Source organism: Henckelia pumila, unplaced genomic scaffold, assembly GCF_033568475.1.
Source record: "Henckelia pumila isolate YLH828 unplaced genomic scaffold, ASM3356847v2 CTG_429, whole genome shotgun sequence".
In the NCBI taxonomy this organism is placed as follows: domain Eukaryota; kingdom Viridiplantae; phylum Streptophyta; class Magnoliopsida; order Lamiales; family Gesneriaceae; genus Henckelia; species Henckelia pumila.
Window position 1 is genome coordinate 1,073,431 of NW_027331826.1, and position 25,134 is coordinate 1,098,564.

At 36.9% G+C, this 25,134-nt stretch overlaps 1 non-coding gene across 1 annotated transcript; it reads left to right on the top strand.

Annotated features, from left to right (window-relative positions):
• Nucleotides 1–266: 266 nt before the first annotated feature.
• Nucleotides 267–377, top strand: LOC140871202 (small nucleolar RNA R71). The gene has a single exon (XR_012147643.1). It is a non-coding gene; the product is annotated as a small nucleolar RNA R71 (small nucleolar RNA).
• The last annotated feature ends 24,757 nt before the right edge of the window (nucleotides 378–25,134 follow it).

The window sequence follows — 25,134 nt, forward strand, 5'->3', positions numbered from 1 at the left end:
CTAAAGATGCAAGTTTAGCTTGAATATCTACATCATCTTTAAGATGATAAATACTACCCCCATTTGTTGAATTATTGGTTTTACTTGGTGGTTCAATTGAGCCTATATTATCCCAATTTTGAGCATTTTCTGCTAATGACTCCAAATATTCCATAGCTTCATTTGGGTTTTTATCTTCAAAAGTTCCATTACACATGAATTCTATCATTTGCCTATCTTTAGGTATTAAACCTTCATAAAAGTGAGAAATTATTCTTCATATTTCAAAACCATGATGTGGGCATGTATTAAGTAACTCTTTATATCTATCCCAACATTGATAAAATGTTTCCCCTTGTTTTTGAGAAAAAGTTGTAATTTGTCTTTTAAAAGAGTTTGTTCTATGGGAAGGAAAAAACTTTTTTAGAAATTGTTGTTGCATTTCTTCCCATGATCTTATTGAACTTGATCTCAAATTTTGCAACCATGTTTTAGCTTTATCTTTTAAGGAAAAAGGGAAAAGCTTTAATCGAACAGTATCCATGCTACAATTTTGATCATTATAAGTGTTGCAAACCTCCTCAAATTCTCTTAAATGCAAATATGGATTTTCAGAATCTAAGCCATGAAAATTTGGTAAAAGTTGAATGACTTGTAGCTTAAAATTGAAATTAGATGCATCAGGAGGAAAAACTAAACAAGATGGTGTACTAGTTCTTATTGGATTCATATGGTGCCTAAGTGTTCTTGGTTGTTCATGTTCTTGATGATTATTATTATTATTATTATTATTATTATCATCTTGATTATTAGAATTATCGTCCATGTTTAAAATATTTTCAGTTACTCGAACAAGTCTACCACTTTGTTTACGACTCCAAACAATCATACAATTAAAAACAACATACTATTTACATAATAACAAAATTAAACTTAATTTATACCTCCCCGGCAACGGCGCCAAAAACTTGCTACAACTTAAATTGTAATTCACCCAAGTGTAGGTTGTCTGCAAGTAATATACTCGTGAGTACGAGATCGATCCACGGAGAGGATGTTGTAAGTTTAATTTTAGCAATAATATATTATAGATGAAAATATTATATAAAACTTCAAATACACAAATTATAAAATTGTCAAGGTTTCAAAGGTTCATTGTTGGTTTATTTAAGATTGCTTAATAAAAATAAATAAAAGAAACTAAAATAAAAATAAACATAAAAGAACAATGAAATATTTAAACAAGTATATCATATAATATAGTTCCCACTATATTAATATCAGATTAACCGATATTTAATACATGGTACCCATAATATATATATAGATGAATAAATATAAACATAAAAAGAACAATTAAATATTTAAACAAGTATATCATATAATATAGTTCCCACTATATTAATATCAACTGATATTTAATACATGGTACCCATAATATATATATAAATGCATAAATATAAATTGACATAAAAGTAAATGTTAGATCAAATCACAATATTTTATTTAGAACAACCGGCAGAGCCACGCTATCGTCTAAATAAAATATATGACTTTATGTTAGATGCGATAAAGTAAATGTTAGTTGCGGAAAAGTAAAAGTTAGATGCGAGAAAGTAAATGTTAGTTGCGGAAAAGTAAATGTTAGTTGCGATAAAGTAAAAGTTAGATGCGAGAAAGTAAATGTTAGTTCAAATCACAATATATTATTTAGAACAACCGACAGTGTCACGCTATCGTCTAAATAATATATATGACTTTATTATAAATAGATACATATATTTATAGTATATAATTATTGTAGTATTTATTGTATCATATTTGACAACAAATCAAGGTAACCACATTCAAGGTACCAAGCATTTGATGTAAATAGATAACAACAAATCATCCAAAATTATACCTACAAATAAAGATCAATTAGTAAAAATAAAAATAGAAAAGAAAAGAATATACAAAATATAGACAATCTTACTTGACCAACAATGAAACCTTTTCACCTTGACATAAAAAGATTTAGCTTTCCATGAACATGAAACTCAAGAATAAAGATAAAAGAAATTTCATACTTGAACTTGAGAAACTTGCACACTCAAACTTTTATTCTCACACACACAATATTTATTTTACAAATGAAGAATTCTCTACACTCTTGCACACTACAAAGCTTATACAACACATCTATTTATAGGCCAAATGAGAGGAAGAGTCCAAGGCTCATTAAATGTGAAATAGTAAAGTTGGTGGGTGCTTGTCTCCTTGAATGTCAATACCATGACCCAACTTTAATTGGCATGTTTGATGCCTTAGACCACCGATTCAGCCTTTCTTTTCAACATAGAACACGTAGGATATTTTGTGTAGATGTGTTTGGACAACTCATTCACCCCTTTTGGATAAAATATGAAATACTTATGATATTTTTACTCCAAGCTGGTCATAGTAAAAGTAAATCTATCTCCATTTTGATGTTTTATTATTTTGATCATTTTAATGAAGTTTTTGGAATTTCTTGTCTTCTACAAAGTTGAAGATGCCTCTTTTGTGATTCTACAGGTTTTGAGATTACTCCATTATGACCACTGTAGCTTGAGTAATTTTATTTTTACCAAACCTGCGCAAACCGTAAAATACAACATTTTAGTAAAACATTTAAATGTAAACACATAACACTAAAATAATACAACTTCATAATTTTAATTAAACTTAAATTTTAAAACACACTTTTTAACATATAAATAATTACAAATTTTAAGTTTCATCAGGCCGCCGCCGGTTTCACCTTGTTCAAAAATTTCAATTGACCGACCTTTTCTCTACTACGCCGCCGCCCTGCTCATCTGTTCCGATCTCCCTTAGCCACGCCAGCTCTCGTGTTCTTAAATTACTCCGATTTCGCCGAATTTTTGCCCGTCTCTCTATTTAAGATTTATCATGGGGCCTAAAAGAGTTCAACTCACTGGCGAGTCTTCTAATCCACGCTCCGCATCCGTCCAAGGTAAACCGCTCTCCTATTCCCGAGCGCGGAATTGAACTTGATTACTCTAATAGCAAGATTTATCATGTGATTGCTCAACGTGGTTGGGAATTATTTTGTAAACAACCTCAAGCCGCTATCGTTCCTATTGTGCATGAATTTTATGCAAATGCTGCGGAGAGGACCGATGGGAAAGAATTTGTTCGCGGAAAACTGATATATTTTGAGCCGAATGAATTTAACTCTCTAATTGAGACTCCGGATGTCGATGATACCCTGTATCAAAGCCTCAAACTCGACCCGAATTTGGATGAGGTAATCGGCCAACTGGCCTATGTTGGAGCTTCGTGGCTTGTTTCTGTTTCTTCCATGATTTTTAGGGAGCGCTACTTGCAAGTGATTCTGGCTACCTGGTATATTTTTCTGACTAAACTCCTTATGCTGATCCTGCACATGAGCGATGTTAATCTTGAGCGTGCCTTACTTCTCTACGCTCTCGATTTGTGTTCGGCGATAAATGTGTGATGCGTGATACACAGCAAGATCCAACAGTCGATTTCCTCCACCGCATTGGATCTTTAATTTTAGATGATCATCACAGCCCTGTGTATCCGTGCCGGTGTTCCCATTTGCTCCGATGAAGAATGGTTGCAGCCCATGTGCCCCATGGACAAAGCTGCAATTGATGCCAAGAAAGCCTATCGGGTCAAGCACTTTATGGAGAACGGGCGATTCGTTATTCATAAGATACCCCCAAGGCCACCTCCCCCTTATCGTCGCTCCCAAGATGATTCTATCTGCGAGCTCACGGCCTTTGCCAATCATCAAAAAGAGTTCAATTCTGTGGCTGCACATAACTCTCAAGCTCTGGACTCTCTCATTTGGGGTATATCTCTGCATCTAGGCATTGATCTGACTTCTGTTCCGCTACTCTTCCCTACCATCCGCCCTTCTAGTTTCAGTATGTCAGTCCTGTCCTTCCCCCCGAGCATGAAGAGGAGGACGACACCAACCAGTAAACCAGGGGAGTTTTGTTTTCCATTTTGCATTGCATTGACATTTTTTTATTTGTTTGTGTTTTTGTTTTGAAGCATTGAGGGAAATGCTTTAATCAAGTGTAGGGGGTGTATTAATGGTTTTGAATTTGTTTTTGTTGAGTAGTTGCATTTAGTTTGTGAATTTTTTTGTCGTTGTTCATGTTTTTGTCGTATGCATAAGTTCAGGATGGAGATTGTTAGCCTATGATGATGAAGTTGGAAAAAATTGAATTTTTGTGCAAATTTTATACTCTTGTTTTGATATGAGTAACTATAGGTTGAATTTTGAATAATCTTAAGCACGCATGTTTAACCAATGAATTGTAGTGATGTATTAGATATTGTGGATGCCTGTTGGACCATTGCACGGCCATAGGTGTTTGTGAAACTTGATAGTTTCTTGAATCTCGGTGATCTCTTTGATATGACATATATGATCTTGGGCGCACCTTCAAAATATTTTATGAAATGTTTATGAAATTCCAATTAACTCCATCCGGGTTGCAAGCAAGAAGATTGAAATCCTACTCGTCTTGTTTGTGGCTAAGTATGCGGATCAAATGGGGTTAAACTTTTGAAAAAAATTTAAAATCAACCAATCCATCCGAGCTTGGAATGTGAATGAAATTCTATTCACTATTTCATAGATAAGTTTTTGGACCTAATGGGATTGTAGTTTCATCCGGGCTATAGACGAGGGGATTAAAATTTGAATCCTATCTAGTTATAGCTAAGTATGCGGGCAATTATTGGGAATTTAAAATTGTCGGGTGCAAAATCCGACGGTGCGTAATTATATCTCAAGAGAGTTGTGTTGTATTGATGGATTGTTGAGAGGAGGGTTCTTGATTGTGAAACTTACACTGAACTGTTATAGGTCGGCAAAAAGTCACTAGTAGAAAATCTAGAATATACTTCGCCAGTTTTTACTTCGGCAATCAATATTGCCGAAGTAATATACATTTATTTACTGCGTTAATAAGATTAATGAAGTAATATAAATTTTAGACTTCGCCAAATAAAAAACACGGGCTTCACTTAAAACTTTAAGTTGTATTTTACTTCGGATTATGTATTTGATGAAGTAAAAAAAGAAAATATTAAATTTATAATGCATAATTGGTGAAGTAAAAGCTAGAGCCCATTTTTTTTTTACTCTTGCTCCATCGACAAACCCATTCTCTCCTTCTCTTCCTTTAGAGTTTTCTCTCTCGATTTCCCTTCTTGATCTCCACTTTGAGGCCAGATGCCGCCGATCCAGCATAGCTTTGGAGAGGTGACTGTGGTCAGGAAGGTTTCTGGTCCTCTTGCAAAAGATTGTATGGGTTTTTGTTGGCAATCTGTGAGTATATATCAACATCGATTTTTCAGATTTGAAACAAAATGGTAGTGAAGACAACAGCGTACTCGTGGCAGGTTCCTTTGGTTACTAAAGGGTCGAACTTTGGCAGGATCCTCTGGTTACTAAATGGTCAAATTTGGTTCCTCTGCTTGGGATCGATGTCTGGGAGAGCGCATACTATCTGCAGGTAGATCTTATATGTTTTTAGATCAGTTTCAGCCCTCTTTACTTAAACAATTTTTTTTGTGAGTGAGGTGTCTGAACTCTGAATGAAGTAATTTTGTTATTTGACAATTGTGCAGTACAAAAAACGCGAGACCGGATTACCTAAAGAACATATGGAATGTGACGAACTGGAGATATGCTAGCCAAGTATATGAAAAAGAGTGCCCTTGATCTAATCTCTTTTGGTGAATTATAATTATCAAGCTGGTTGTTGTGATTTTATAGTTAATTTGGTTTTGCTTTGCTGTTAAATAAAAAAGTTCATTGGAGCTTATTGTTTCTAGTGTAGTGCTTGTTGAAGTTACTTTTTCGACGAAAATGTGGAATATATAATGCTTAAGTAAGTAAAGGTTGCCTGTGGCTGGAAGAAAAAAACGTTCCGGATTTGGCTGCAAGAAGAATTGGTGGATGCCAAAGGTAAAGCATGATATCTTTTTAGTATGATATCTTGTTAGTAGTAAATAATAGTTACGTGCATTGAGACACTTTTCTTGATTTCACCACTTGGCTGGCTACAGAATACATTCATTCTAGTTACAATCGTTATGTTATTATAGTCTTGGTCACTCTTGCCATATATAATATCTTGCCATATATAATATGGATAAAATCTTATGTCGAACTGTTGTTACTTTGTTGCCGTTTCCATTGAATTTATAATAACATGCTCAAATATGTGATTTTGTAGTCAGAATTGTAAAACATGCTTTTACTGATGATATGGTTTTTTGAAATTTGAACTCATTTTGTGTGTCATTTAATTGTGGGCTGTTTTTTGTTAGTGAAGAAGTTGTTACTTTTTGGAAAATATTTTGTTTATTAATGGATTATGAAATGAAACATTGCATTGAATGAACAAGTTTCAGTTATGCATTACTTTATATGAAAGTTTCATTATGAAAGTTCAGTTATGATTCATTTGTATGCATCATAATATTTTTCGATTGTTCATGCCTTTGGATTTTATGTACTGTGTGTTTGTCTTGGTGGTGCAAAGTGTCCTTCCGATTTTCATGTCTTTCTATTTTACATGATCTTGGATTTTACTATGTTCTTTAGTTATCTTTTACTCTGTTTTTTAGTTATTAGAAAATATATCATTTACTGTACTTTGTCTTGAAAGGACCTAAAATGGTGCTTTTAGCTCTTTAATTAATGTTTAACCTGTTAAAAATATGTTTATTGTCCTCTTCTTCTACTTCAGACGATGGGGAATGGGGTTTTGACTTTAAATAAAATGTGAGTATATGTATTCTTTTAGATGCTGGGATGTTTGAAGAATGGGGTGACTTTTTCTTGTTCTCTTCTTCTACTTTAGACGAAGGGAAGATTCCAATTCCAAATAGTAGTGTTTTGTTAAAGCAAGTTAAAAAGAAAAAAAGGATAATTTCTTTATCTTTTATTTTTCTGGATATTGAGTTACATTTTAAAAATGTAACTTTTTTAAAATTGTGACTTTTACTGTTCCACTCGAGGAAGTAAAAAAAATCAGTTCGGAAATTATGTTTTCCGTATTTATATTCATATTCAAAGTTACCACTTGTAGCCAAGATTCTGAACTGATGGAATCATGAGGCCTTTGTTATGTATGTGCTATTTTACTATATCTATTGATTTTACTCACTCGGGTCCGGCCATTTTTTGAAGTTACTGGCATTCTGTAGAATGCATTTAGTTCTCCCACTCTTTTTTTTTTCAAAAAAACAAAGAAAGAAATTCCCTTTACAAACAAAGCAAAGCCAAGTGTATGAAATATTTTTTTCTAAAACTCTTTTTTGAAGCTGTAAAGAAGCATCGCAGAAACACTCTCAAATCACATTATTTCAACAAGCATGAGTTTTAGAGATAATTATAATACAATAGATAAAAGATCCAAAAACTCATCATTCATATCCACATTTCCAACTTCAAAAAACAGAGCACCAAAAGTTGAATGAACTAAATATGGTTAACCATAACACCAAGTACGAAAAGATCGAGCAAGAAAAAACAAAATCTGAATTACATTAAACGATAATACCTTGATTAATACTTCGATACATTAATCACATGTTCACCTTGACAACAACAAAATAAATTAGAACACTGCCCTAAGATCTAAAAATAAATTAGAACACTTCCCAGAAAAGTTACTGTTTAGTGGATACATGATCAGGCTATATGGCAAAATCCCATTTGTTGGTTTACAAGTAACTTTCATGGTTTATAATATATAAAAGGAAACCGTGGGGGTAATCAGCTTCAATTCATGCTCTTTCATATTATACGGTCATTAGCTCAGGGATTCAAAGATAACTGCTGGTAATCCTTATAAAATTTGTAATTTATTGTAAAAGAAGCAGACCTTTTTGAAAGTATAATGGGATTTGGTATTTGTTCTCGTATCAGGATGTAGGTACTGATTCCGCCATTGAGGAGGACAAAAAATTATGACAAGAATGGCATCTGTGGGATTTTGTTGTTACACAGCATCTTTGGGTTTGTTTCTCACTCGTTCTATTAGTTTATGTTTTGTTGTATAGTTTGAGATCCATTGAAGGTGAGATTTCTTTCCACTACTTAGCTGCCTTTCCAAGTTCCAACTAAGAAGGGCATGATCACCTACACTTTGATCTCGTGGGACATCTTCATCGAACTAAGGTGGTTCTTGATCCACTTAAGACATTTTTTGAACGTTGAGTCAAGTGGTTTGGGACCGTAAACAAGAACATAAGATGAAAATGAAGAGTATTTTGAGGTTTACTTACAAGTTCTATTTTTTTGGTTCCTGAAGATAAAGCCGAGTTCCCAAATCTCAGTGTTTAACGAGGAGTTTAAGTTTGCGAATTGACCATTTTTTGTTTCTTTTATTTTATTTTATTTTATTTTATTTTTTCATGTTTTTACTTGTGCGTCTTGACAGTATATGTTTTGGATTGAATCATGGTTTCTACACTTTGATCAAGTATTTTTCGTGCCTTTTCGCATCTCAATAGTGTTCTGATAATGAAAAATCAAGGATATGCTGAACAAATTTTTCTCTGGGTCATCTCAGTAGTCAATAATTTTTGACTAATGAGTACAAATTATCAAGTTTTACTGCAGCTAAAGAAAGAAATATAAGCGTAGTTCTTTCAAGCACACTCATCGCTTAATTAGCACTAGGACTGGCAAGATCATAAACAGTAATTCTTACTGTGAAATAGTACTGAAACCTCTTTTTTTTTTTTTTTGAAGATGTACTGAAACTTTTTTATGTTATTTTCTTTGGTCATTTATAAGCTTTAGGCATGGCATATCATAAGCACGGTTTTGTACATGCTGCCCACAGGGTACTACCTTGTGGGCAACGTGTACTATCATGATTGGGGCCCACTGATTTGGACCAATCAAAATCCGCCACGCTATCCACAGAGTACTATCCTGTGGGTAGCATCTACAGATCCCATAAGCACACCCAAGCACACTGAAGAAGCTTTTTTGTTAACTTAATTTAATGTTTAGTGAATGTATGATTGGACTATAGGGTCAAATCCCATTTGTTGGTTTACAAGTAACTTCCATGGTTTATAATCCTAAAGGAAACAATGGGGGTACTCAACTTTCTATTCATGCACTTTCATTTTATCAAGCCATTACCTCAGGGATTCAGAGATAACTGCTAGTAATCTTTATGAAAGCGAACAAGTGTGTCGTATTGATTTTATAACATTAATCGCCTTTGGCATTTTGATTTTCAGGGAAAAGGTGCATCAGCAAGAAGTTCTAAGGTGAATAAAGCGAAACTTGTCACCTTGTTTTTCATTTTTGTGATGTTTTCTTGTGAATTTGCTGGAAGTTTCGCTTTAAATTAGCATTTCTTGTGAAAATCTACATTTTGAGAATATAGTGAGTTTCCTTTTTATTTTATGTTTGGTTTATTTTTGAAATCTATAGTTGGAGAAGATTGTGATAATAATATGGTGAGCATATGAGCATGTATTTTTCAAAGAGTTCTTTCTTGCGTTTTATTTGTGCATTGGTTATAATAATACAATTGGTTTTATGTGTTTTTATGGAACATACTCTTCAATTCTTCTTGTACAATTCTTTGTTTGTTGAATAGCTTATAGTTATCCTTTTTGGTTTACCATGGCTAGCAGACAAGACCTAACGCATTATGCTAACACTGGATAAAACCTTTCTTTGTACTGCAATTCCGATAAAGTTTTATGTCAGATTTGAATTGTTCTTTGTGTTACTTGCGTGATTGAGCCCACAGTTAAAGGATTAGTCTGGACTATCATGCATGAAAGTTTTAATCTTTTTATTTTAAGTTAATGTTGTCCTATTTTCTAAATTAAGATAATGCAAGCCACACTATAAGCATGTATCATCTTATGGATCAAGTCTGTAATCTCATAGATGTTTTTACTTTCAAGTGACTTCACCAAGAAACCAATATATGTTTACTTGTTTCATAAAGATGATGATATTCTTATTGACGTCTAGCTATTTTTTTTTACATTTTAGTTTGCAGGATCCATCAAGAACATTACAGCCAAGATCAATTTGATGAAGTTAGAAGTGAATGGGGTGAATTCGTCTACTCTTATGTAGGTGCCTAAACGTGTCATGTACATTGGGATAATACTTTGTTTTCTCTGTTGGAATACACTTCTAGTTTTATGGAAATACTTGTGATACATGCATATTTTTGAATTATTTTGGTGGATATACTTTTTGATGTATGGATGTTTGTCGTTTTGAGATGAATACTTTATTAATCTTATTAGTCTATTTTAAGTTTCAAAAATATATTTATATTGTGGCATTATTGTATCTAAATTTTAATGTAGCGGAACATATGTTTTTACTTCACTAAAATTAAATGGTGAAGTTAAATAAATAATTTACTTTACCATAAATCCGTAGCTATGAAGTCGTTCGAAGAATTTACTTCATCAGTTCATGTAAATGCTGCAGTCATATATATTCTATTACTTCGGCAATTTCACTAATTAACGAAGCAAACATATATCTTTTACTTCATCAATATTAGTAAATTTGCCGAAGTACAAGACATTTTTTTGCTTCGTCGATTAGTGAAATTGCCGAAGTAAAAGACTTCTTTTACTTCGTCAATTAGTGTCATTGCCGAAGTATAAGCATTTCTTTTACTTCGGCAATTTCATTAATCGACGAAGTACAAACATATATTTTACTTCGGTAATTTATGAAATTAATGAAGTAAACGATTTTATTTTACTTTGTTAATTAGTTAAATTATCGAAGTAAAATAAATGTTTTTACTTCGGCATCAGCCCAATCCTGAACCGGTTTTAGCTCCATGAACCTACCAAAGACTTCGGTAATTTTAGTGCTACGACTTCGGTTATAATGCGAAGTAAAACAGTACCTATTACTTCACGTGACACTACTTCGGTAATTATATATCTACGACTTTGGTTAATAACCGAAGTCTTTTGCGATTTTTATACTAGTGAGTCTTGGAACTTTGTCTTTTGAAGTTGCATGTAGCTGGGGTAACATGTCACACGCACACGTTCACATTTGACTGAAGGTGTATCATTGATAATCGAGCGTAGTTGTAAGCTTGTTTTTGTGTGAGAAAACTTCTTTGAGTCTATGTTATGCATGATTCTTACTTGCTTATGTGTTTGTTATGTTTTCATTTTGTTTTTGCATGACTTGCTCGAGGGCGAGCAAGGACTAAGTGTGGGGAAATTTGATAGTCGTGTTTGTGTTGCATATTTTACTTTCAGTTTATCATGGTTTTGCATGAATTTAGATGTTTAATTAGGCATTTTGTTTGTATTTCATATATTGTGTCTACATTACATGTTCCCCGGTTTATGTTGTAGGATGTGGCATTTTGAAGAACATTTGGACAGAACTTTGGTCGCTCAATCCGTCAAACTCTGCCGATCGAGAAAGGGAGTTGAAGCAAGGAAGAATTAAGAACAGAGAATTGGCCGCTCGATCCGCCAACTTCAATCGATCGAGCAGCAGGAATAAAAATTGCGAAAATTTGAACAGAGATTTGCTCGCTCAATCCGTCAACTTTTACTGATCGAGCGAGCCGCACAGTTCGGGAAGGAATTTGTAATTTTGGAAACTCTATTTTTAAGGATTCTAGTCTTTTATTAAGTCTTTATTCTTTTTTTCTGAGTTTATTATCAGATTTTTAGGAGATAGAACACCAAGTATTCCTTGGCGGCTAGGTTTTATTCCAACTTTTCTTAGATTTCTTCTCTTCTTTTGATTTTTCTTTTCATTTTTCATGAATCGTTGTGGCTAGTTTCTAGAACTTGGTTGAGGAAGACAAGCCCTTGATTTTATTTGTTTTTGAGATTCAAATTTTCAGTGTATAATTATTCAAAAGTTGTTCTTGATTATTTCATGCTTGTATATGAGATTTTTGGACTGATCACCCGATGATTTCGCTATACAATCTACTGCTAAATTAGAATTCAAATCCGTAATTGTTTGAATCACCTAATTTTTGAAGCAACTGCAATTAATTATCGTCTGCTTGCGAGTTTATTAATTTGTAGAAACAATAATTGACTAGATTAAATACATCCGCTTGTGTATGTGTTGTCTAGATTCTTCAGTTTTACTAGTTTGCATGCTGCCTTGAGTTTAAATCTAATCGCTTGTATTGGGTTGATTCATTGGTAAGGGTTAATGTAGAATGTTTGTGTAGAGTTAACTAAGATTAAGGTGAAATAAAAATTACATTTCCAATTATGAATATTCAATTAGGATTAATATTTTTAGATAATCGATGATCGAATGAATAATTTCAAGGTTGTAGTCGACCGATACCAAGACTTGTTTTTAGTTGATTTCTTTGCTATAAGTTTTAATCTTGCATGTTAGTGATAAAATTTAATATTAATTTCTTTTACTTTTTAGTAGTTAATTCCAAATATCAAACCCCCTTTATTTTATTTTAGTAATTTTTAAGAACACGATAAGTTTCACTTTCCTCATGGAAACGATCCCTACTCGCACTACTATAGAATTTATTTATTTGATTTTAGTTGGGTAATTTGGACGTGACACAACTAAGAGTTACCAGAAGGTTGATAGATCACGGGAAATTCATGGGCTTAGTTCGTCTTGATGTTCGCCTTGAGTGAACAAGACAGCGATTAGTAGTGATAAGTGGCACAGGAATTGTGCTAATTACCACTAGTGGCTATTGGCTAACTATGTCAGAGTTAGGAAGATTAAGTCCAGTGTATGATATAGCTGTCAGTAGTAAGGCGCATGATTGTGCCAATAGACTACTAATAGCTATCGTATGGCTATCGAGTATAGATGTGTTGAAACCAGAGCGAGTTGGGTATTCCAAGTGTTGGGAATAGTAGACTTGTGACAGCCGAGTCAAGACTATTGATCGATCCACGTAGGTAGTCTGGTTTGAGTTTCACTGTTGAGCTAAGTGTGAGTCACAGTAGAATCGATGATGTCGATTAGTTGAGCCCAATTTGTGATGATCAGGGTGTAGAAATTAAAAATACTTGGAATAGTATTTTGACGCGTAGTGCTTAAGGGGATTTGTACTTGGTACAGTCTCATATCAATCGGCGATTTGGGGTAATTCAGTAGTCCCTAGGGTTGCCAGAGTTGAATAATTTAGGATTGCTGTAATTGGGAACAATTGCAATTGTACTTGTATGGTCAATTTAGGCGATAACTTGACAGTAGAGACAAGCAAGGGAGTTGGAGGTTTCCCAGGATTGTGCATTCTTGTTAAGAAGAAGCCAAGATTAATCTAAGCAATTGCTTAGTGATAGTAATCGCATATTAGGGCGAGTAACGGAAGGGATCAAGTTTCTTATTCGTGTGAGAGTTGCCCACTAACAACGATATCAAGGGTGTCAACAGAACATTTTGACAGAGTGTTCTTGTATTGAACCGTTATGTTGAAACCGACGAGTGTTGGAAAAGCTAATGGACATTAGCTAGGATCTAGTTCTCAAGATCTAGCAGGTTGTGTCACTAGTTTCCAGCATGAGGTGCGTGATACTATTGAGGTGATTGAGATAGTCGATGATCGACTTAGTAGCCAACGAGGTTTGCCTTTGGGATTGAAGACTTCGCAAGATCAGGACGGATCGAATTCGTTCTTCCCAGTTAGTGAGTCATATCTGTGCGAACTGTTCGTCAAGGATATTGCATTTTAGAAATGTACATTGGTCGGATGCGTGATAGGTATCTAGTGATGATGATGTTATCAGAGACCCCGAGTTGAGTTATACCAGGTGCAATGACTGTCGAGTTTCGAGACAAAATAGGAAGTGTTTCCATATGCCTGTGCACTTTGGAATGTCCCATTCAATCATATTGGTGGAAGCTTGTCTTAGTCTTGATTTGTGTACAGTTATTGCAAGTATGTATAACTATCAGGGGGATGTTCATTGATTGAAATTCATGGGTGAATAACCTATGGTCAAGATGATGTAGATCATCAGAGATGCAATGACTGACATTGCGGCATATGCGTATGATTTGCAGACCAATGGTTCAAGGAAGGATTTTGTGACATGATTGTCAGGTGATGAGAATTTCATCATTGCACAGTATTGATTACACCGATAAATGTAAAGTACGATTTGCACTAGACTTGGTGGTCTGAGTTCCTAGTATTGCTTTAGAATCTTGTCTTTGCTTCAAGGGAGCATGGGAAGGATAACCAGTTTGGGAATCGTGTTAAAACGTTATGTTGGAGTATAGCTTAGTGTCAACTGGATCCTCTTGAAGAGATATTCATGATAGGATGTGTCAGCACAGTGTTGGGATCGGTATTTCCTTACTAGAGGTGTTATGCACCGAGAGCTTTTGGAACCATTAGATGGTTAGGTTTAGTTAGTGATTCAACGAATGTAGTAAGCGAGTCAGGTTATGACTTGGTCTTCGTCAGTATAAAATTTTCCTTGGGACGATGATCTTGATCGAGCGAGTATTTGTATCCTTCGTGATCAGATAGATCAAGGTCAGGATGGAAGATGTATCAGTGTTATGATACATTAGTGCCAGAGAAGTTCTACTGTCGACAAGTAGCGTAGTAATCTTCAGTTGGGAGAATGCTAATGCGGTTCAGCAATAATAGAGCTTGCAGGGAATTTTACAAGAGTCTGAGTGTATCAGAATCTATTTCGACCAGACACTCGAGCAAGTGTCTCTAGTACGTTCTCGAGGTTCTACCCTATATTCCAAGGACGAAATAGTTTAATGGGGGAGAATGTAGTAACCCGTATCCGAAATTAATGATTAATGGATAATTTCAATCATGTGATCATGTTTTGATTTAGTAAAACATGATTAAGGAAATTTCCGATGGAGTAACGGATTTCAGAAATGGACTGAGAATGATCGGAAATGGCTCGAAGGGTGACCAAGAATGGAAGCAACATTCGTGGATCGGACGCAACGTTCTGGTCATCTGATGTAATTCGTGACATTAGCAAAGTGACGTCATTGCTTACAAACATGATGGGACATAGGACGCAACTATCGCGGAATGGACGCAACGTTCAAGAATGGACCCAACGAACCCCTAACGGATGTTCCGTTCTCTGTCTATAAATAGAGGAGTCGAGATTAATTTCTAGGTGTACCGAACTCCTCTCTTCTCTCGATTCCTTAGCCTTCTAACTTAGATCTAGGGAATTCTAGAAGTCCCATTGAGATTTCGGAAGTGGCATAGCGATCTAGGCATTGTAGCCAAGCTGTGGCCTAGTTTTGAGGCAGTCTCCATCAGCGGGCTGACAACGGACGCATATATAGCTTTTGCTTCCTAAAATTATTTGGGAGTATGCAAGCTTAGTTAAGGCTTTTAGATCTTAATAAATGATGCATGAGTATTTTCATTGTAGAGTTGATGATAGGCTTGAAACCTAGAGTGGGACTGCTAGGGCTGCTTGTAATAAAGTACGCAAGTACTGACTGAGATAACCATCCGGTTTGCATGCTTATATGCTGCATTGTGTGCCATATTATTGTGCAGCATGTGCATATCATATTATGTCTGTCCATCTTTTGAGATAAGCCATGTAGAGCCGCTCAGCCTTGTTCGGACGGTTGATGTTGAGTGCCCCATGACCGACGGGTTAGGCGGCAATGGCATCTATGAGACACAGTCTACGTCCGGTAGGAATGCGCAGTGTACGCAAGGTTTGATTCCCAGGTTGTACCACTCATGTCCTAGGTGCCATTACTGAGCAGTTGTATATAGTTATCCCAGATATGGATACCCTATCATTTGCATGCATCATATTTGTATGTTTTACCCGTGCTTTCATATTGAGCTTAGAGCTCACGTCCAGTCTTTTTTTGTATCTGGATACCCCATTCAACGGGGCAGGTGTAGGTTTCGGATTGAGCAGTAGGAGCTTGGAGAGGCCAGTGACCTTTGAAGACAGCAGGATTAGCTTTAGGTCTTTACCCTTAGGATTATTTTTAATTCGATGGGGTTGTATATTGGTTTATTTAACCGGTTGTATTCTGCCGGTCTGCTTTTATTTAAGTCTTTCGCAGCAATTTATTTAATGCATTCTTAATTATGCTATAAAATCTAATTAGGTAGTGGATCCGGGTTGTGTCGCTATAGGTGGAGAGGCTAAGCCGCGTATTGCTTTGTCTATCACCAGGAGACGCCGATACGACAGAGACTGACGCTACGGTAATAGGGGAGTATAAGAGTACCCCGCAAAGTCGATCTCCAGAACGGTACTGTATATTCGTTGGTGCCCCTGAGCAGACTAATTTTACCTGGTTTAAAATTCATTTATATGCATCTTATTTGTTTATATATCATTGCTTCCGTACTGAGCGTAGTCGCTCACGCCCAGTGTTTTCTGTATTTCTAGACACCCCATTTGATGGGGTAGGTGCAGGTAGTGCACCTAGTGACTTGGAGTAGTTGGCGACCAGAGAGACAACAGGGTTAGCTGTTAGATTTTATTATTCAATTGGCATGTATTATTGTATTAATTTAACTTGTTGTATTCCGCCGGTCCAGTATTTATTTAGTTTCCGCATATTTTCTATGATTAGTGTTAATTGCGTGCTTAAGTTTCGATTAATAGTGGATCTGGGTTGGGTCGCTACATTTATTATTATCAGAGCATGCAATAAGATTTTTGGGACATAATATTTGAACGCTGGGATGGACGTAGGTTATTATTGTCGAGAGATGACCATAGTACGCTGGGAATTCAAAGCAATTGGTGGAACTAGAGATCGTTATTTTCAAAATCGGCATCAAAGAATCACGTCATGTGGATTCCAGCTGAATTAGGCTGGAAGGAATGACAAATTTTTGAACTCCAGATACTTCTGAGGATTGATTGGAGTGCATGGTGAGTGACTACCCATTCGGCTTAAATCAAGGAAGATTCTCCAAAAGTAGTTGGAGAGATTGTCATAAAGACCTTGCCGGATAATGGACCATTTATAGTGTCATGGATGCAGGCAGGTCTTGTAGGTTGGATCTTGTGTGAAGGAGGTCTGCTAACATGCATTGATGCTTGTAAGAGGCAGACGGGAAACTTCACCTTCAAGATTAATAGACGTAATGAAAGACTTCCACATGCACTTGAGTTTAAATAATGTATTAAGTTTTGTTGTAAACAATATCTCAATTGTAAGAATTGAATCATCTGTATTAGTGGTTCCAGAAACTTGTTGTATCATTTCAAGTTTTATTGTAAATTTTTGGTGTAATTGGATTCTAGTGATTTTTCTATTACATGTGATTGTAATAAGAATTGTATAAAACTTGGATCAATGTGTTTGATATCTTGATCTTTGGAAATTGTATTTCAGTTCATAGTTGATCAAGTGTTCAACTACAGGGGGTTGTAGTAACCCAGAACCCATTTTAAAATAATAATATGTTAAATATGATTATGGGTTAGTAATTCACCAATTCCGGGGCTTAATTGGGCTTCCAATATTTGGGCCAGTTCGGACGTTCTGAAAAGGACTTCGAACGATCCGAACTCAGCAGTCCAGGGGCTCTGATTGTGCCTTGTTGACTTTGGAGTTAAGGCCCGTTCGGACAATCCAAACCAAAGATCGGATGGTTCGAACTTCCTTATGCCAAGCAGGCAGAATTACTCAGCCATGGTTTTTGACAAGTGTCAATCATAGGACACTTCGGACGATCCGAAGTGGAGATCGCACGGTCCAAACTCGACGTGTTTCACATGCCATCTATGAGTTGGATCGAACGATCCAAACCCAAGTTCGGAGGATCCGAACTTGACAGGAAATTTTCCATTAAATGGGGGTCTTCAAAATTCATTTTGAATTACGAATTCCCAAGTTTCCTTCTTCAGATATATAGTGTGAGATATATACTTGAGGGCCCTATTGATTATTATAGAAGTTCTGGAATAATCAAGGTGTGGATATAGTCATCCGGGACTAGCGACTCCAAAGGGCTTACTACGAACGAAGGTATGGTCCGGGAATCTATTTATGTTTTTGGAGTACATATTAAGGCTTGTAGAACTTGTGTAGTGATACGGTGAACTTTTGAATATAGGCTTGGAACCTAAGATCCTACTAAGACTTGAACTAGCCTTGAGGTACGTACACATTGACTGAGATTGTCAGCGAGTATACATGTTTATGTGTTGCATTTATTTGGAATTATTATATGTCATGATATATGTTTTATCGCTTTTACATATTCATATGTCATGTGCATATATACGTTGAGTCTATACCTTGTTATACCTGATTATAGATTCGCTCAACTCTATACTTTTAGTCTATCACTAACAGTACCGAGACGGCGGGGACATGTACGTCTGACTACTCTAGTGTACTAGACAAGTGTGGTTGTACCCAGAGGTTGATACGTGAGGTTACATCACTCATGTGGCACCTGTACTGAGCATGACTTATCAGATGAACCTTTACCAGTCATCACGGTTGCATGCATCATATACATATGTTTACTCATATTTATGTACTAGGAGTTAGCGCTCACGTCCTAGTTATTATCTTGAACACCCTATTCCACGGGGCAGGTAGCAGGATGGACGGAGCCGATAGCTCGAGGAAGGACTAGGGAGCAGGAGCCTTGAGGAGGTATTTTATACAGCAGGATTTATTTAGCTGTATAAATGTTTTAGACAGTTTACTTTTGAGTTGTTTGATATGGTTGTATCACTATAGTATTAAGTCTTGAACTTTTGTACTAAGCTGATATGTAAATTATGAGTTATGATTTCGCACGTTTTACTCTGTTAAGCATATTTGCTTTATTAAGTTTAATGCATGATATTAGTTGCCAGTTAGTAGGTGATTCAATGCAGGGTCACTAAATTTTTTCTATCAGAGCATGCTTATATTTTGGGATTAGTACTTGGGATTTAGTTTGTTTTGAGTAATTATTGCGCATTTGGGATTTTAATGTGCAACTCTTTTCAGATAATGGCTGATGGAGGTAACGAAAGCCATGGTAGTGTTGGCCAGGGAAGTGGTCATCATCGTCACCATCTCCATCATCATGAGGATCGCCATCGTCCTCATGAGGATAGACGTCGCTACACTATCAACAAGTTTATGCAAGTAGGACCGAAATCCTTGTTGGGAGGCGAGAATCCTGAGGAGGAGAGGAACTGGATGGCCAAGATCAAAAGTGCTTTTTGTTCTTTCGAGTGTACTGAAGAGCAGAAGATGGAAGTTCTAGAGTTTGTTCTAGATGGGCGTTTACGTTTATGGTGGAATTCCAAGGCAGCTCAGGCGCGTACTGAGAGAGGACGGGTGACTTGGGAGGATTTCCGTCAGCAGTTTCAGAAGTTATATTTTCCTCCAGCTGTCCGTCAAGCACGATCGATGGATTTGGTTACACTAAGGCAGGGAACTATGACTGTCGATGAGTATCCGCAGCGATTCATTGATCTGCTACCTTGCAGTCCTCATATCAATGAAAGTGATACGTCCAAGTATGATATCTCTCTGCAAGGCTTGAATCAGGATATTTATTCACAGGTTGTTGTCTGTGATGATCCGACATCGTATGAAACTCTGGTTAATTGATGCCGTCAAGTGGAGAACAGCAATAGGTGGGCACTGTTGATGATGTCAGGACAAACTAGTGGATATCTTGGGCCTAAGGCTCAATATGTTGTGAAGTCTGGACCTATGTCTTCTTCTAATACTTCTTGTGGATCTCGTGGTTCATGAGGTATGTTGCGGTTTCGGAAGAAGAAGAAGAAAGATGAATTTTGCAGTCACTGTGGTGGGAAGCATTCTGCAGCTTCTTGTTGGAAGGCTTTTGGTGCATGTTTTATCAGCGGTGAGCAGGGACATCGGCGGAGAGATTGTCCTCAGCGTATGGGAGCTACGAGTGGATCGGGATCACAGATGGGATCTCAGGCTTCTACTCATCCATGTCAGCAGCCAGCACCACCTAGTACTTCTAGTTTCCATCCGCACACATAGGGGAATGTGTTTGCTCTGTCTCAGGATCAGGCTACTGAGGGAAGGAATCGCATGTTAACAGGTACCTTTCTATTATGTGGTATTCCTGCACTTATTTTAATTGATACTAGAGCATTGCATTCCTTTATTTCAAGTCGCTTTGTTAAGAGACATAGATTACCATTTGTATCATTAGACCTGGATTAAGTTGTATCTACTCCTCTTGAGCAGGAGGTAGTAACTAAGCATCTAGTGATGGGTTGCCTTCTAGAGTTTGAGGGTCATGTGTTATCGGATAATTTGATGATCCTAGCGATGACAGATTTTGACTATATTTTGGGAATAGATATGCTGACTTTGTATCACGCTACTTTGGATTGTTATCAGCGTCTGGTACAGTTTCATCCGGATGAGGGTGAAAGATGGTACTTTTATGGTGAGGGAGCACTATCTCCGATGCCACTTGTATCGGCTCTGAAGGCATGTCATGTCTTAGAGTCAGGTGGGGAGGGCTACCTCATTTATGCAGTTGATATGTCCACGAGTAGTTCGGGTATCGATCAGTTACCGATTGTCAGCGAGTTACCTGATGTATTCCCTGATGAAATTCCTTGTTTTCCTCCAGTTCGAGAGGTTGAATTTGGTATTGATCTAGTACCAGGAACAACGCCTATATCCCGAGCACTTTATCATCAGGCACCTTCAGAGATCAGGGAATTGAAACAGCAGTTGCAGGATCTGCTTTATAATGGATATATTAGTCCGAGTGTTTCTCCGTGGGGAGCACCTGTTTTGTTCGTCAAGAAGAAGGATGGATCGATGCGATTATGTATTGATTACAGGCAGCTGAATCATGTCACCATCAAGAATAAGTATCCTTTGCCGCAAATTGATGATCTGTTCGATCAATTACAGGTTACTTCTGTCTACTTCAAGATAGATCTGAGATCTGGATACCATCAAATGCGGGTACGAGACTCAGATATTTCTATGACTACTTTTAGAACCATATACGGGCATTATGAATTTCTGGTGATGCTATTCGGATTTCCGAATGCACCGGCAGTCTTTATGACTCTGATGAATCAAGTATTTCGAGAATATCTGGATAGATTTGTCATTGTCTTCATTGTATTGCAGACGTTAAGAGAGAAGCAGCTGTATGCAAAATTGAGCAAGTGCGAATTTTGTCTTGATCGGGTAGTGTTTCTCGGTCATGTGATTTCTAGTGAATGAATATCTCTTGATCCAAGTAAGATGAGGCAGTGCTAAACTGATCTCGTCCGACGACGATTGTTGAGATTCGATGTTTCTTGGGTCTAGCTAGTTATTACCGTCGGTTCATCGAAAATTTTGCACAGTTGGCCAGTCCTTTGACTCAGCTTACCCGAAAAGATGTTTCCTTCTTATGGTCCTCAAATTGTGAGGAATCATTTCACGAGCTGCGTAGACATCATACTACTGCACATGTGTTAGCTCTACCTTCTGGATCAGGAGGTTATATTATCTACACTGATGCCTCTGGTTAGGGGCTAGGATTTGTTCTGACACAGCATGGACATGTTATTGTCTATTCTTCTCGACAATTGAAGATTCATTAGAATAATTATCCAGTGCATGATCTCGAGTTAGCCGATATTGTATTTGCGCTCAAGATCTGGAGGCATTATCTTTATGGTGATAAATTTGAGATATTTACAAATTACAAGTGTCTGAAATATTTATTCACTCAGGCGGAGTTGAATATGCGACAGAGACGCTGGATGGATTTACTGAAAGATTATGACTGTGAGATCAAATATTATCTAGGTTCTGCCAATCTTACTTTTGATGTCTTTAGTCGGCAAGTGAGACTTTCTGCACTTCAGACTAATGAATTATCTCATATGATTCAGGAGAGCTGTTTACTGAGTTTTATGCTCAAGCACAAGAAAGGAAGAAATGGGATTCATTTGTATACTATTTTATCTGAGCCAGCTTTGTATTCTCGGATTAGAGACGCTCAGATATCTGATGTTAAGACTCAGCGTTTGGCACGTCTAGCCAATGGGTTTAATACATCTGAATTCCATTATCAAACAGATGGTTTATTATGCTTATCAAATCGATATGTTGTACCTGATGATGCGGAGGTCAGAAATGATATTCTTTCTCAAGCTCACAGGAGTCGATTGTAAGTTCATCCTAGAAGCATGAAAATGTATAAGGACATGAGAACTAGATTCTGGTGGAAAGGAATGAGGGAATTTTGTATCAATTTGTTTTGAGATGAAATGTCTGTCAATAGGTCAAGGCTGAACACCGACGACCAGGTGGATTACTGCAGAATCTTGAGATTCCTGAATGGAAGTTGGAGCACGTGACTATGGATTTTGTTATCCACTTTCGTATTACTTCACGTTAGTTTTATGCTATCTGGGTCATTGTTGACCGTTTGACAAAATCAGCACACTTTATTCCTTACAACCGGGAATATTCTTATGATAGCATGGCACGTTTATACATCCAGGAGATAGTGCGATTGCATGGGATTCCAGTTAGCATAGTCAGTGATAGAGACATGCGGTTTACCTCACGTTTCTGTGGTAGTTTTCAACAGGCGTTGGGTACCACTCTGTGTTTGAGCACTGCATATCATCCGGAGACTGATGAGAAGTCAGAGCGGATGATTCGTACGCTGGAGGATATGTTACGTTCTTCTGTCATGGATTTTGGTTTGTCTTGGCAGGATCAGCTACCTTTGATCGAATTTGCCTACAATAATAGTTATCATCGTAGTATTGATATGACATCTTTCGAAGCATTGTATGGTCGAAGATGTCATACTTTTGGGATAAGATAGGAAAATGACAAGTTGAGGGTCCCGATTTGGTGCAGCAGATTGTAGACAAGGTAGATTTGATCAAGAGGAGGATTAAAGCTGCTCAAGATAGACAAGCCAGTTATGCTAATATTCACCGTAGGCCACTTCAGTTCGAGCCTGGTGAATATGAGTTCTTATGATTGTCACCTTTTAGGAAGGTGATGAGGTTCGGTCTGAAAGGCAAGTTATCACCTCGATATATTGGGTCTTTCCAGATATTGGAGAAGATCGGAGATGTTGCATATCATTTGGCATTACCGTCATATCTTTCCAGTATACATGATGTTTTTCATGTGTCGATGCTTTGACAGTACATAGCTGATGAATCTCATATTATCCATCCTATTGATGTTCAACTAGAGTCATATCTGTCGTATGTGGAACGACCACTACATATCCTAGACAGGAAGGAGAAAGGCTCCATAACAAGACTATACCACTTGTGATGGTACAGTGATAGCGCCGAGGCGTAGAAGAAGCAACTTGGGAAACAGAGAGCCGTATGCGAGCAGAATATTCTGAGTTGTTTGCTTTATACTTTTTATTACCATGTAAAGATGTAATTATAGTTGTTGTAATAAAACATGGTTTGATGTTTCATATTATTATCTTGATTTGTCTTTAGATTTTATTTTGCGAACGAAATATCTCAAGGTGGGTAGAATGTAGTAGCCCAGAACCCATTTTAAGATAATAATATGTTAAACGTAATTAAGGGTTAGTAATTCACAGATTCAGGGGCTTAATTGGGATTCCAATATCTGGGCTAGTTCGGACGGTCCAAAGAGGACTTTGGACGATCCGAACTCAGCAGTCCAGGGGCTTCGATTGTTCCTTGTTGACTTCGGAGTTAAGGCCCGTTCGAACGATCCGAACCCAAGATCGGACGGTCCGAACTTTCTTATGACAAGCAAGCAGGATTACTCAGACATGTTTTTTGACAAGTGTCAACCATAGGACAATTCGGACGATCTGAAGTGGAGATCAAATGGTCCGAACTCGACGTGTTTCACACGCAAGCTATGAGTTGGATCGAACGATCCAAACTCGATTTCGGAGGATCCGAACTTGACCGGAAATTTTCCTATAAATAGGGGTCTTTAGAATTCATTTTGAATTATGAATTTCCGAGTTTTCTTCTTGAGTTATATAGTACGAGATATAAACTGTAGGGTCCCATCGGTTATTATAGAAGTTCTGGAATAACCAAGGTGTGGTTATAGTCATCCGAGACTAGCGACTCCTAAGTTTGTGATTACTTATTAGCTTAGTTAAGGCTTGTAAAACTTGTGTAGTGATACGGTGAGCTTTTTAATATAGGTTTGGAACCTAGGACCCTACTAAAATTTGAACTAGCCTAGAGGTACGTACAAATTGACTGAGATTGCCAGCGAGTATATATGTTTATGTGTTTCATTTATTTGGCATTATTATATGGCATGATATATGATTTATCGCTTATCCATATTCATATGTCATGTGCATTTACACGTTGAGCTTATACCTTGATATACTTGATTATAGAGCCGCTCAGCTCTATAATTGTTAGTCTGTCACTGAGAGTACCGCGACGGTGGGGACATGTATGTCTGACTACTCTAGTGTACTAGACGAGTGTGGTTGTACCCAGAGATTGATTCGTGAGGTTACAACACTCATGTTGCGCCTGTACTGAGCATGACTTATCAGATGACCCTTTACCAGTCATCATGGTTGCATGCATCATATACATATGTTTACTCATGTTTATGTATTGGGCGTTAGCTCTCACGTCCTAGTTGTTATCTTGGACACCCTATTCCTCGGGACAGGTCGTAGGATGGACGGAACCGGTAGCTTGAGGCAGGACTAGGGAGCAGGAGCCTTGAGGAGTTATTTTATATAGCAGGATTTGTTTAGATGTATAAATGTTTTAGACAGTTTACTTTCGAGTTGTTGGATATGGTTGTATCACTACAGTTTTAAGTCTTGAACTTTTGTACTAAGCTGATATGTAAATTATGAGTTATGTTTCCACACGTTTTACTCTGTTAAGCAGTTTTGCTTTATTAAGTTTAATGCATGCTATTAGTTTCCAGTTAGTAGGTGATTAAATGCAGGATCACTACAGGGTTGCTGTGTAATGGCATGCTTCCAATATGATTAGTTCTAGGTGTTTTCCTAGGATGATTTTGTAGTAACCCGTCTCCAAAATTAAGTTAATCAAGCGCCTAATTATTCTTAATTGGCTAAATAATGATTAAGGGATTTCCAAATGAGTCTAAGGAGTTTAAAAATG